The sequence below is a fragment of the Muntiacus reevesi genome, chromosome 14 (genome assembly GCF_963930625.1).
Source record: "Muntiacus reevesi chromosome 14, mMunRee1.1, whole genome shotgun sequence".
In the NCBI taxonomy this organism is placed as follows: domain Eukaryota; kingdom Metazoa; phylum Chordata; class Mammalia; order Artiodactyla; family Cervidae; genus Muntiacus; species Muntiacus reevesi.
In genome coordinates, this window is record NC_089262.1 from 13,454,547 (window position 1) to 13,469,602 (window position 15,056).

Genomic DNA, 15,056 nt, shown 5'->3' on the forward strand with positions numbered 1-15,056 from the left:
TGCGGCCCTGTGGGAGTGGGTGACTCTGCGGGCTTGACTAGGGGCCACCTGTGTCTTTTCACTGTCTCCTTTTTAAAAAAATTTATTGGAGAACTGCATAGCTGATTCACAGTGTTGTGTTAGTTTCTGGTATACAGCGAAGTGAACCAGTTATATACACACCCATCCATTCTCTTTTAGATTCTTTTCCCATATAGGTCATTACAGAATATTGAGTAGAGTTTTCCATGCTTTACAGTAGGTTTTTATTAGCTATCTATTTTATATGCAGTAGTGTGTGTAGGGGAGCTTCCGTAGTGACTCAGTGGTGAAGCATCCACCTGCAATGCAGGAGGTGTGAGTTCCATCCCTGGATCAGGAAGATTCCCTGCAGAGGGGAATGGCTATCCACTCCACTATTCTTGCCTGGAGAATCCCACGGACAGAGGAGCCTGGTGGGTTACAGTCCATGGGGTCTCAAAGTGTCAGACACGACTGAAGCAACTTAGCGTGTATGCATGCAGTGTGCGTATGTTCATTCTCTTCTATGATGCTTATTTTTCATGAGAAACTGCTGAAAGGAGTCTTGCACAGAAAAGATCCCCACTCTTACCTGTGTTTTGCGTTTTTGGGTGATGGGGTTTATTTTTCATTTATCGATTTATGATGACCCTCCCTCAACTCATCAGCTTCACCCCCAGTCCAGTCTCACCAGTGCGATAAGCCTGTGGGTCCCAGGAAGGGGTCTGCGGGCTCTGGCTCAGACCCTCTCTGCCCTCTGTCCCCTCTCTGTCCTCTCTGTATTTCCCCCCATCCTATGAGACAGCTGGGTGCTCAAGGAAACAGGAGAGCTTGGCTGGGCTCCCACAGGGGGCCAGGGAGGTGGTCCACTCTCCACTCAGCCTGCCGGTTCCTGCACTGGGTTTTGTCTCTGGAGGAAACAGGAAATAAGCAGAAGGTCAGGTGGTGGAGCTATTCCTGATGCTCTGTGGATTTTAAGGGTGCATGAGGATGAGCTGGAAAGCCAGTTACACTCTGTGGGGCAGAGGTGGCTTGAATTAGAATATCCAAGAAACAGTCAAGAACCAACTGGACTTCCTAGATGTGGAGTGCACAGAGACGGAAAATGTCCAGATGAAATCCCGTGTCTGGCTAAGGCAACTGGAACAGGCGAGAGGGACCTAAGCAGGCTCAGATTTAGGGGGGAAGTCATCTTTCCCCAACTTAGTCAACTTGTCCTAAGTCAACCTAGGACATAGTGATGCTGAGAAGGTTGTCACGTGGGCTTGTGACACTGTATGTTGGAGATGAGGTTGGGGCTGAAGATCTTAAGATAAAATCGGGAACTTGCAGCTCATGAATGCTGAAGATCTGGCAATTGAGGGGGTTTTGCCTGCTATGCGGGAGACCTGGGTTCGATCCCTGAGTTGGGACGATCTCCTGGAGGAGGGCATGGCAACCCACTCCAGTATTCTTGCCTGGTGAATCCCACAGAGGAGCCTGGTGGACTACAGCCCATGGGGAGGCAAAGAGTCAGACATGACTGAATGACTAAGCACACACAGCTGATCAGAAAAAGTATAGAGAAGGAGGAAAGAGCCTGCGTAGACTCCTGAGAAATTCCGACACTTGAAGATGAGAAGCACGCAAAGGCTGAGAGATTCTGAGCGGAAAGGCAGGGGGAAAATTCAATCTGCAATGTCGAGAGTACAGCTGTCCAGGGAGCAGAGAAAGGGTTGAAGGGTCAAAGGTAGGTTCCAGGGAGGTGTGTGCAAAGGGAGGGGGATGCTGGGGAGGTTCTGCCTTTGAAGGGAGGAGAGAGCCTCTCTGCATTTTGCTGGGAGGAACAAAGAAGATTCCTCCAGATCAAGGGTCCACAAACCTATAAAGGGCCATAGCGTAAATATTTTCAGCTTTCTGTGCCATATGGTCTCTTGGGCAATTTCTCAACAGGCTGTTACCGCAGAGAGCCGACTTAGACAGTCAGTGAGCAAATGAGCACATTCTGTTCCAAGAGCTCTTTATTTATGGACAAAGACATTCAAATTTCATATAAATTAATGCAGCTCACTCCAGTATTCTTGCCTGGAGAATGCCATGGACAGAGGAGCCTGTCGGGGTACAGTCTATGGGGTGGCAGAGTTGGACACAACTGAGCATGTACCACCTTCATGTGCCTGAAACACAGTTCATCTTTTTTTTCTCCCCCCTACGATTATCTTAAAATGTTTAAAACACTGTAAGCTGGTGGGCCATACAAAAACACGCGGAGGGCGGGATGTGGCTCACGGGCCATTCCATGCTGAGTCCTGGTCTGGATGCTGGAAAGGAAGGTGGAAATGTTTATTCAAAGTGGGGAGGGGCATGGATGGGAGGAGGGGCAGGGGATCTTGTTCACAGAGCTCTATTCTTTCAATGAAGTATAAAGCAGACTTCAGCTGAAACTGATGAATTGCCAACGGCAAAGATTTCTCTTGGAGGAGACAGGGAAGCTGGTGTGCAGGAAAAACCCAGGAGCATGGAGACTGGGTGGAAATCCGCAGAGGCGTGACGGTGTTAACCAAGGGGAGGTTTCCCGGAGGTGCTGCATGGAAGCTGGGTGTTAGAAGAATAATCAGAGACCATTAGTTCTTTTAAAAGTGGGAATGACAATGAAAATACCTAAGCAACGGAGCAGCGGCGATGATATGCCACAGCAGGACCATTTTCAAGTGACAATAACCACATTCCATAATCTCTGTTTTAAGCAAATTGCCTTTTAATGATACTAAAACAAAAGCTGACTGTAGCGTAGATGTCCAGACATCTCCAAACAGGCTGATGGGCTGTAATGCACACACATCTGGCCAGCATCTGGAGTGTACACAGGACAAAAATTCATTGGATTTGCTCTGCATGTTAAACTCGGGTGGAGCCAGAGAAGTTCATGAGTATTTCAGGTCCAGGCAAATTTGGTCAGTTTGACAACAGGTTACAGAAGACTTCAAGAGGAAGTCTCATTTATAGTTTTTGTGGAGCCTTGCATAAGCTTGTGGAGTATGATCTTCCAGTAAAACAAGCTCAGTCTTCATTCTTTCTGGGATGGTGCAAAAAAAAGTAAGTTGAACTCTGAGTCAGGAAAGTTAACATTTCAGAGAGGGATTGACAACACCATTTGTTTCCCTTTGAAAATGTGTTTAAATTTTTAATTGTGGTAAAACAGCAGGTGCTGCTAATGGTAAAGAACCTACCTGTCAGTGCAGGAGACACAAGAGACACTGGTTTGATCCCTGGGTTGGGAAGACTCCCTGAAGAAGGAAATGGCAACCCACTCCAGCATTCTTGCCTGGGAAATCCCATGGACAGAGAAGCCTGGCGGGCAACAGACCGTGGGGTCACAAAGAGTCGGACATGACTAAGCACACAAGCGCATATCCAAAATGTAAAACTTACCATCTTAAACATTCTTCTTTTTTAGGCTTTATTTTCTTTAGAGCAGCTTTAGGTTCACAGTGAAATTAAGATGGTGCAGACATTTCCCATATGCACCCTGTCCCCACACAAGCATGGCTTTCCCCATCATCAACATCCCTCACCAGAGAGGGACATTTGTTACAACTGATGAACTTGCAGGGACACATCATAGTCCCCCAAAGCCCACAGTTTACATTAGGGCTCATCTTGGCCCTGTGTATTCTATCAGTTCAGTTCTGTTTAGGCTCTGACTCTTTGTGACCCCACGGACTGCAGCACGCCAGCCTTCCCTGTCCATCACCAACTCCCGGGGCTTACTCAAACTCACGTCCATTGAGTCAGTGATGCCATCCCACCATCTCATCCTCTGTCGCCCCCTTCTCCTCCTGCTTTCAATCTTGCCCAGCATCAGGGCCTTTCCAATGAGTCATTTCTTCACATCAGGTAGCCAAAATACTGGAGTTTCAGCTTCAGCATCAGTCCTTCCAATGAATATTCAGGATTGATTTCCTTTAGGACTGGCTAGTTTGATTCAATCGGTTCTATAGGTTTGGATAAATGTATAATCACATGTATTCACCACTGTACTATCATACAGAATATTGTAAAATTTTAATAACATATTTTATTAAACCCAGAGTATCTAAAATGGGCTTCCCTTGTGGCTCAGCTGGTAAAGAATCCTCCTGCAATGAGGGAGACCTGGGTTTGATCCCTGGGTTGGGAAGATCCCCTGGAGAAGGGAAAGGCTACCCACTCCAGTATCCTGACCTGGAGAATTCCTTAGCCTGTATAGTCCATGGGGTCACAAAGAGTCAGACATGATTGAGTGACTTTCATTTTCACTTTCTTTCATATCTAAAATATTTCCACATATAGTTGATCTAAAAATATCTTACATTCTTTTTGTACTATGTCTTTAAATGTAGTGAGTACTTTACATTTTCAGCCCATTCATTTGGTCACTAAATTTTAAGTGGAAATGCTTGATCAATGTGTGAAAGTGAACTGAAAGTCACTCAGTCATTTCCAACTCTTAGCGACCCCATGGACTATACAGTCCATGGAATTCTCCAGGCCAGAATAGTGGAGTGGGTAGCCTTTCCCCTCTCCAGGGGATCTTTCCAACCCAGGGGTCGAACCCGGGTCTCCCACATTGCAGGAAGATTCTTTACCTGCTGAGCCACAAGGGAAGCCCAAGAATACTGGAGTGGGTAGCCTATTCCTTCTCAAGTGGATCTTCCTGACCTAGGAATCAAACTGGGGTCTCCTCCATTGCAGGCAGATTCTTTACCAACTGAGTGTGACGGAAGCCCAATGTGTGTGTGTGTGTGTGTGTGTGTGTGTGTGTGTGTGCGCGCGCTAATTCGAGTCAGTCCTGTCTGACTGTTTGTGACCTTGTGGACTGTAGCCCACCAGGCTCCTCTGTCCATGGGACTCTCCAGGCAAGAATACTGGAGTGGGTTTCCATTTTCTCCTCCAGGGAATCTTCCCAACCCAGGGATCAAACCTACATCCCTTATGTCTAGTGGGTTCTTTACCACTAGAACCACCTGGGAAGAACTACTTGATCAATATTTACATGTAAAATTTCCAGTTGAAAAGGTTTGGTTACTTACCTTGCTTCAGGCACAAAACATATCCCAAGCACACAAAAGTTTTCTAACAGATGCTTTGAATATCAGTTTTGAAAGGAAAATGAAAAGAATTGAAAAAGAGGAAGGTCAGAGAGTTCTCATATACCCTCTGTCCCTCACAAACACAGCCTCCCCCATTATCAAACTCCCCCCACCAGAGTAGGATATTTGTTACAGTTGATGAACCTACATTGATATGTTATAATCAACCAAAGTCAATAGTTTACGTTAGGGTTCACACCTGGTGTACATCGATAGGTTTAGATAAATGTATTATGACATGAGTGCATCACTACAATGTCATAGAGTATTTTCACTGCCCTAAAACCCCTCTGTGTTCCACCTACTTATCTGTTTCTCCTCCCCTGGTTTTATATTTTATATTTATATTTACTTTTCATAACATCTTTAAGTATTTTAGACCTTGGGGCTTCGCTGGTGGCTCAGTGGTAAAGAATCCGCCTACAAATGCAGGAGACACAGGCATGATGCTAGAGTTGGGAAGATCCCTGGAGTAGGAGATGGCCACCCACTCCAGTATTCTTGCCTGGGAAATCCCATGGATGGAGGAGCCTGGCGGGCTACAGTCCATGGGGTCGCAAAAGGTCAGATAAGACTAAAGCGACTGAACAACCACAAAATTTTAGATCTTATGATCTCTTTTGAAAGCAACGTCCAATCAGGTTCATTTCACATAGAAGAAATGCAATTTAAACACACCTTTAGGAAGAGATGAAGACTTTTCAGATGCTACTCTGTTTTACAACATACACACAAACTGAATCATTCAGGGAGAGATCAGAGTTTAGAACTGTTCTTGCCATGTACCTCATAACAAAATAAATCCTGGCTTGTGTATTTTCCTTAGAAGAAGATCTATTATTGCCTCATTCTTATAATAAACTGTTTTCAGTCTTTTAAAAAAAAAAAAAAAAGCAGAGCTGCTAATAGCCTCATATTTTATAGAATTTTCACTTCAAAATGTCTCCAATAAATCAAATCGCTTCACTCAGGGTGTGCAGTCTCTGAAAGGCTGATGCTAATGTAAGGGTGTAAGGGGCAGGTCAGAGTTTCTAGGGTTAGAAAGAAGTAATTAGTAATTAGGGTCAGTCTCCACACTTCCTCACTAGAACCATTTTTACCAACTCTCTGAACCAGAGGAAGAGAAGATTTTTCACCTTTCTTTAAACTTCGTTGCTGTTTAGTCACTCAGTCATGTCTGACTGACTCTATGCGGCCCCATGGACTGTAGCCTGCCTGACTCCTCTCTCCCTGGGATTTCCGAGGCAAGAATACTGGAATGGGTTGCCATTTCCTCTTCCAGGGTGTTTTCCTGACGCAGGGATCAAACCTGAGTCTCCTGCATTAGCAGAAAGATTCTTTACCACTGAGCCACCTGGGAAACCCAAACTTTGTTTTAGCTCTATTGAATATTAAAACAAATTAAAATAAATAAAGGAAATTAAAATGAAGACAGTGTGTTTTCCTTGAGTACAGATGATAAAAGTGAATTCAAAGAGCTTCATTTACTTTCCCCAGGCATCCTCAAAAAATGGGGTCACATGGACTGAAAATGGGAATTCTTATTTCCTAGGGATCTCAGATCCCTCGACAGATGGTTTCTCAATGAGAAAACCCAACAGGATTTTTTGGACAAGTATCTTTGTTTTACATCTTCTGGATGCAGGAACATTAGAATAGCTTTGTGTTCATTTTTACTTCTGGCAAAAAGAAACCGGTTTGGACAAAGAGCTATTTTGGAGGATACTGGCATACTCTTAGGCATAGGATTTGCCTTCTAGCCCAAGCTAAATAAAGTCAGACAATTATGGTTTTGGGGATCTCTTCCAGGAGACAAATCGATATTTTTTTAAAACAACATATAGGCTCTAGTTATTAAAAGATTTGTTCAAGAACATTCATATTCCATAACCTCATGTAAGAAAAATTCAAGCAGTAAGACATCTAAAGACTGGGATTTTTGCAGTTTGACTCTTTTCCTTGTTAGCACTTCATAAAAAGTGACAAACCAAATATCCTTTGGCCTTGCATTTACTTCAAGCTCTGCCTTAGGGTGTTTTTTTTCCTCCCTCTTTAGATGAGTCTTCATTTATACTTTCTACTTCTCTGAACTTAAGCATCTTTGAAGCCTACTTTCCTTGTGAGATACATCATCAGTCTTTAAAAATAAAGGGGGAACTGAGTGATTTTTCACAGATACAGTATCTAAGACCAAAGAGTCACAATACTTCTCTTGCTTTTCTACACATCTTGCATGAATACTGATGCCATGAGTTTCCACGATTTGGCAACCATAATGCCAAGGAAACATTAATTTACAACTTAATGGTCAATAAACTAAATTTGGCAGGAAATAAGGTTTTACTTTTATAAAATTCCATTGGGAGAAAAGACATAGCTCAAAGCTATCTTTAAAATAGCATTCTTTTATATTTAGGAGTATAAATGACTGTAGTATGAAGGGGGAGGTGGTGGTAAAATATTCCTACAGGTGTTTACTTTACAGTTCCAACACTTGAAGTGTATTCCACCAAGAGTGAAATAAATCATTTCTTTTAATTTAAAGGTAAAATCATCTGTTTTCCTGTATAATTGCACATGTTATGGAGCAGCCGTAAAGAATCCGCCTGCCAATGCAGGAGACTCAAGAGACTCATGTTCGATCCCTGGGTCAGGAAGATCCCCTGGAATAGCAAATGGCAACTCACTGCAGTATCCTTGCCTGGAGAATTCCATGGACGGAGGAACCTGGCGTGCTACACTCCATGGGGTCACAAAGAGAAGGACATGACTGAGTGCACACGAACACGCATGAGATTCTTAGTAGTTTGGACCAAATGAGAAATACAGTTAAGCTTTGACTTGAATGTGGGAGATTTTTGTTTGTGATAGAGGAGAAGGCAAAGGGAAGTCAAACTATTTTACACGTAATAAACCAGTTAGAAAATTATAGAAGGATTATAACTTTCTCCAAACACAAGGATTGTAGCTATTCTCTGTTTTCGTGCAGTTCAAAGCAAACTCTCACACAGAGGTCAGTTTGCTTAAGGAGATGAAATATTTTATGCTGAAAGAAAATCATTTTGAGCATTTCCATATTTGGTTGCTATAGAATGCTTTCTTATTTTTTTTTCTTTCTTCCTCCCTTCTTTCCTTTCTTCCTTTCTCACCTCTTTCTCTCTCTCTCTCTCTTTCTTTCCTTCTACTGTTTTTCTTGGTTGTTCAGCCAAACCTCCAACCAGGCACATCTAGCATCAATGATGAAAAGTGATTTTTTTAAAACTGAAATGTTTCGCTGAGCTGGATATCCTGATTTGTGATAAGGCAGTCCCAGTGAGGATGGTCATGTTGTTTTTTGCAGATAATTTCTCACTTTCATGTTTCTATTGGCAGCCTAAAGCCCAGCCAGGCTGTAGCCTGCAAATCACCGCAGGGGCTGTAAAGGAACACGGGCTTTGGCATTCTTTGGGAGATTCCCTGGTGTTGGGAATTCTTCAGGCAATAATATTACAATCTTGACTTTTGAACTATGCATCTGGCAAAGGATTTTCAATTCTTTTCTCAACTGGAGAAACCCAAGATAATGATAGAAACTCTAGAAATACCAGAGTGGATGAAAAAAAGTTGATGATGACATTGTAATTTTAGGAAGCACATGTGTGGTTGAGGTTTACTCTTCTGAAAGCATGTATAAAAAGATAGCTCCTCTATTATCTTTCTTTAAAGTAAAGAATAAAAATAGTTTGGATTAATCACTATTGACATCACCAGTCTTAGAATGCATTCACTAGGAAAAGCAAAAACCCTTTTAACTCGGCATTATGTTAAAGTTCCCAATGTTGCCCAAGTAAGAAAGACTCTATTTTAACGTATTGTAAATATTTACTGATATTTACAACTGATTTAGTTAATGAATTTAAGATTTATCAATAAAATAAGTAAAAGTATGTTCCATGATGGTAAGCACTTTTTTTCCCCCACGTAACCTTAGCACTTGGAACAAGATCTGACACATGGAAAGGTTTCAATAAATATTTTTGTATGTAAACAAATAAATGAATATTGAGGTTGGCTTTGTATAAAAAGAAGAGACTCACAGGCCCTAGATTTTTTTTTTTTTTATTATTATCTTAGTCTTCACGTAACTATAACATTTAATTTGCACTTAGTTTGCTCTTATTGTTACATTCTATTCAATAGAAGGCTTTTCCTTTCTGCTTCTCTTTTTTCACCACTTTTTTCTTCGGCTTTGATGTTCTATGATGACTTTTCCCCAGGCCATGCCAATACTCACAATGTATAGGAATCTTTGACCTGCTTAAGTGAATTTCTGGGGTTTTTTTTTTCTTTTAATTTTTTTCTGCTTAATTTCTGATCAAGCAATGACTTTTCTCTGAGACATTTTATATTTTGAAATTTGTCATCATCCTCACTTTAATCTACTTTCTTAATTCTGATCATTTTATTTTCAACTTTAAAAAAATTTTCCTCCATTTCTCACTAACAGAAATAAATATCCCTAATGTTCAGTCTTGATAGTGTGTTTTAGGATAAATGTGAGAGTTTCTTCATAAGTAAAATGACATTCTTCTTTTTGATTCAATGATAACTTATTTTGCACAGCACAAATAGTTCAAGTTCTTTTTCAACTCTTTTTGTTTCAAATGTTTGCAATTGTTCATAGTACTCGTAAATCTCTTCTTATCTAGTATTTCTTTTTATGAAATGGCTTTAGTGAGATAAAATTTATATAAAATAAACAATGTATTTCAGCTGTACACTTGAGTTTGAAATACAATCAAGATAATAAACACATCCATCACCCCTAAAAGTTGTCTGATGATCTTGAGTAGTTTCTTCATTGGACCCCTTTCAACAACTTTAATCTTGTCTCCAGGTAAACACTGATTTGCTTTCTGTTATTACAGATTAGTTTGGATTTACTAGACTTTTAAATAAATGGAATAACACAGACTGCAATGCCCGTAAGAGATCTGAAAGTACCTCATACTCCAGGCTCACAAACCAAAATTCATTATTTTTTTTCTCCATGTTTGTGAGATTGCTAGTGTGTTTTCTATTTCTGTCACTTCTGTTAGATCAAAACTCTTTATTCAAGATTAAAACTGGAGTTGTCCTCAGTATACTTTTCCTTTTTGTCTAGACATCAGTTTCCATGTCTGCCAACTGTGCTTCTGAAATGTCACTTCCTTATCTCTACATTTCTATTCCCATCACTCTACTCCTGGCCCTCATTATTTCCCTGGATTATGGCAATATTTTCACAACTGTTCTCTTTGCCACCAATATTTCTTTTTCTCTACAATTTGTCAGCCACACTGCCACCATGTATGGAGGATTTATTATATCAAGACAATAAAGGGAATTTGTTTCATTCATCTTGGTGTCCTTCCATAGTACTTTTTTCCTTTTTGTCATAGCCTCCTCTGTAATTTATAAGCTTTCATTATTTTCATAATGATTTGATCTGTTTCTCAAGCCTGATGAAGTCATGAGTCATGCTAGCTTGTTATTATCATTTTATGGCTCCTCAACATGTACTACAGTGTCAATTAAAAGAGAGGTGTTCAGTAAATACTTGGTTGAATGAATGTGTAACATGTAACTTCTTCTGTATTCTAGCTTTAGAATACTTCATAGCTCCATTTCTTACAGTATACATTTCATACCTAATGTACATAATGATTTTAGGAAATTGGATTCAGCGAGCTTTTTAGATCAATTCTTTTCACCCTTCCTCTACACATGCTTTTTACTCTATGCAGTTTTCCGAATGTACCTATGAATGAAAACCATAATCACAGAAACCTAACCAAAATGATCACATGGATTGCAGCCTTGTGTAACTCAGTGAAGCTAAGAGCCACGCCATACAGGGCCACCCAAGACAGACAGGTCATGGTGGAGAATTCTGATAAAATGTGGTCCACTGGAAGAGGGAATGGCAAACCACTCCAGTATTTTAGCTTCGAGAACCCCATGAACAGTATGAAAAGGCGAAAAGATGATGATGACCAGAAGATGAGCCTGTGGGTCAATAGGTGTCATCCTCTCTCCTGAGAAAGACTAGAGATCTCTTCAAGAAATTAGAGATATCAAGTCAACATTTCATGTAAAGATGGGCTCGATAAAGGACAGAAATGGTATGGACCTAACAGAAGCAGTAGATACTAAGAAGAGGTGGCAAGAATACACAGAAGAACTATACAAAAAATATCTTCATGACCCAGATAACCACGATGGTGTGATCATACACCTAGAGCCAAACTTCTTGGACTGCAAAGTCAAGCGGGCCTTAGGAAGTATCATTGCGAACAAAGCTAGCAGAGGTGATGAAATTCCAGTTGAGCTATTTCAAATCCTAAAATATGATGCTGTGAAAGTGCTGCATTCAGTAGGCCAGCAAATTTGGAAAACTCAGCAGTGGCCACAGGACAGGAAAAGGTGAGTTTTCATTCCAAACCCAAAGAAAAGCAATGCCAAAGAATGTTCAGACTACTGTACAATTGTGCTCATATCACATACTACCAAGGTAATGCTCAAAATCCTTCAAGCTAGGCTGGAGTATCCAAGATGGCTCACTCATAAGACTGAAGACTGATGCTGGAAGTTTAGATGAGGAAATCAAATGGTTGGTCATCAACTATATATTCTCTCCTTGAAGACTGGGCTTCTTGGAATATGGAGTCTGGTTCAAAATGGTGTGCTCAAGCAGCAAAAGATAAAGCTACATGTCTTAAGGCTGAGCCTTCAAAGTTCACAGCTTCACTTTCCCCATCTTTTATTGGTCCATGTAAGTCTTAAGACGATCCCAGATCCACTGTGGAGAGAACTATACCAGGTAAGGATACCAGGAAAAGTAATTCATTAAGGTCCATTGTTGTAGATTTCATGGGCTTATTCTCTTTCTCCAAATTGAGACATTTGAAAACAGTATGATTTCTCTTTATTTACACAGCAGCTAATATAGTGTCTGAAATAATCATTGTGTGATGAATACTTGTAGAATGTGGTAGTCATTTTTTTTTTTTTTTTTTTTTTTTTTTTTGCCATACTCTGTCACTTCATGGGAAATACATGGGGAAACAGTGGAAATAGTGTCAGACTTTATTTTGGGGGGCTCCAAAATCACTGCAGATGGTGATTGCAGCCATGAAATTAAAAGACACTTACTCCTTGGAAGGAAAGTTATGACCAAACTAGATAGCATATTAAAAAGCAGAGACATTACTTTGCCAACAAAGGTCCATCTAGTCAAGGCTATGATTTTTCCAGTGGTCATGTATGGATGTGAGAGTTGGACTGTGAAGAAAGCTGAGCGCTGAAGAATTGATGCTTTTGAACTGTGGTGTTGGAGAAGACTCTTGAGAGTCCCTTGGACTACAAGGAGATCCAACCAGTCCATCCTAAAGGAGATCAGTCCTGGGTGTTCATTGGAAGGACTGATGCTGAAGCTGAAACTCCAATACTTTGCCCACCTCATGTGAAGAGTTGACTCATTGAAAAAGACTCTGATGCTGGGAGGGATTGGGGGCAGGAGGAGAAGGGGACGACAGAGGATGAGAAGGCTGGATGGCATCACCAACTCAATGCACATGAGTTTGGGTGAACTTCAGGAGTTGGTGATGGACAGGGAGGCCTGGCGTGCTGTGATTCATGGGGTCGCAAAGAGTCAGACACAACTGAGCAACTGAACTGAATTGAACTGTGGCATGTGGACCTTAGATCCCTGACCAGGGATTGAACCCACCACCCCTGCATTGAGAGTTGGAATCTTAACCACCGGACCCACTGGACTGCTGGGGAAGTTCCAATGTAGTGGCCTTACCTCTTCCTTCTTCCCCAAACCATCTCCAGTTGTAGACATTCCCACGATCGATTTTCACTTACTGAGGAATCATTACTTCCCAGGCTCTGTGGTAAGTGATGTGGCTTGCTGTTGTTGTTTAGTTGATGTCGTGTCCAACTCTTCTGTGACCCCATGGACTGTAGCCCACCAGGCTCCTCTGTCCACGGGATTTCCCGGGCAAGAATACTGGAGTGAGTTGCCATTTCCTTCTCCAGGGGATCTTCCTGGCCCAGAGATCGAACCCAAGTCTCCTGCATTGACAAGCAAGTTGTTTACCACTGAGCCACCAGGGAAGCCCAAGTGATATGGTTACTGCCATCAGTAACCTAAAGGCATCACTGAATATAGAATTATGATAGTAACAGATGCTAAAAAAAGAAAGCACAGGTTTCTCTGGGTGCGTATTACAGCAAGACCCTGACTTAGTCTTAGGGCCATGGAAGGGTCCATGTGAGTGAAACTTGGAGGGCAAGACTCAGACCGAAAAAAACAGTGGGAAGCTGCCAGAAGGTCCTGCTGTGAGAAGACTCTCAGAGAGTTTGGGAAACTAAAATATAGTTGAAGAATGTCGAGCAAAGAAAAGTTAACAAAGGCTAGCTTATGGGCCCACAAACGTTGTCAATAGCTAATCTCACCTTTTCCTTTTTTTTTTTCTCATCACTTTCCAAGGACAAAAGTTTATATTTTTACTTTTAGACTTCTTTAAGAGGGGCTTTATTGCAAAGCTGTGCTGGTAAACAGAATGAATGATTCGGAAGCTGATTGCCAACTTCTTAGAAAACTTGGAATGATAAAATGAAGCTTCTGAACTTGTGAGGTTACAGAAGTTTCCTTGGCATTTGAGCATGATTGTCAAGTCAACTTGGATGCCTGGCTTACGGCCAGCATGAATGATTCCTGTCTGGACGTAACTGCAGTGAGATGAAGGAGCATTCACTTTCTGCCTAAAATTACTCTCAGTTTTGCTCTGCTCTGTTGAAATAGTGCCTGCCCTTCACCCCAGAGTGGAAGCTTATGGGTGCTGGATGGGGTCTAGATAACCCAGTATTGCAGTATCATGAGATTCACTTCAATGTGAAGGTATGATTAAAGCAGTCACAATAAAAGACATCGTTTAAAAGAAAATGCAGAAACATTCAAGCTAAATAGGATCTAATTTGAAGCTTCCCATACATATTTTGGAAAATTTCATTTTTGGAGTGATATGTTCTGTTGTCTTCAGTTCAGTCGCTCCATTGTGTCGGACTCTTAGCAACCCCATGGACTGTAGCATGCCAGGCCTGCCTGACCATCACCAACTCCCAGAGTTTACTCAGACTCATGTTCATTGAGTTGGTGATGCCATCCAACCATCTCATCCTCTGTCTTAAAAGCACTACCAATGAGTTAAGTATCTTTAAAAACAATAATGGAAAAAAAAAAAAACAATAATGGTAGAGAAATTAATCAAAGACCTAAACATTTAATAATTTTCATTAACACATTATCTTAGAAATCATGAAAAAAATTAAAGATTAAGAAGGGAGATTTTTGTGTCAAAAAGTTCCTGGAATAGGAGAGTGCCACACTCCTGTCCTCTTGTCCTTCTTCTCTTCTTTCTCTCTCCTTTCCTTTTTATCTACATGTCTCATTCCAGAAACTATTCATGGGTGATGGTTTACAAAGTCACATTGGGTAAAACACAATGAGGATATTGGAGAAAGGGGAGAAAAGAGAAGAAAAAAATATATATATAAGCAGTGACCATACTAACACCTCCCTCCACCACACTTCTGTACTTGGCATGGTGTTTGTTGGCACTGAATACAATAGCTTTAGGACAAAAAGAAACATGCCGGTTTGTGAGGCCAAGGCTCAGAGAAATTTCTCTGCTGGGTGGTGGATAGAAGTAATGGTGAAAAGTGAGCTCATGGAGAACATGTGCAAGCAATGGTAAAATGCTCAACAACATCACTGCAATACACTCACTTACACATGCAATTGATCTGATTTGAGTCCTAGTTCCTGAAATCCAGCAATGGCCTTGATGCCAGGGTGCAATTCAGTGGGCCTAAGGGACCTGCTCCAGGTCTGCAATCTTCTGATGGTCAAACACA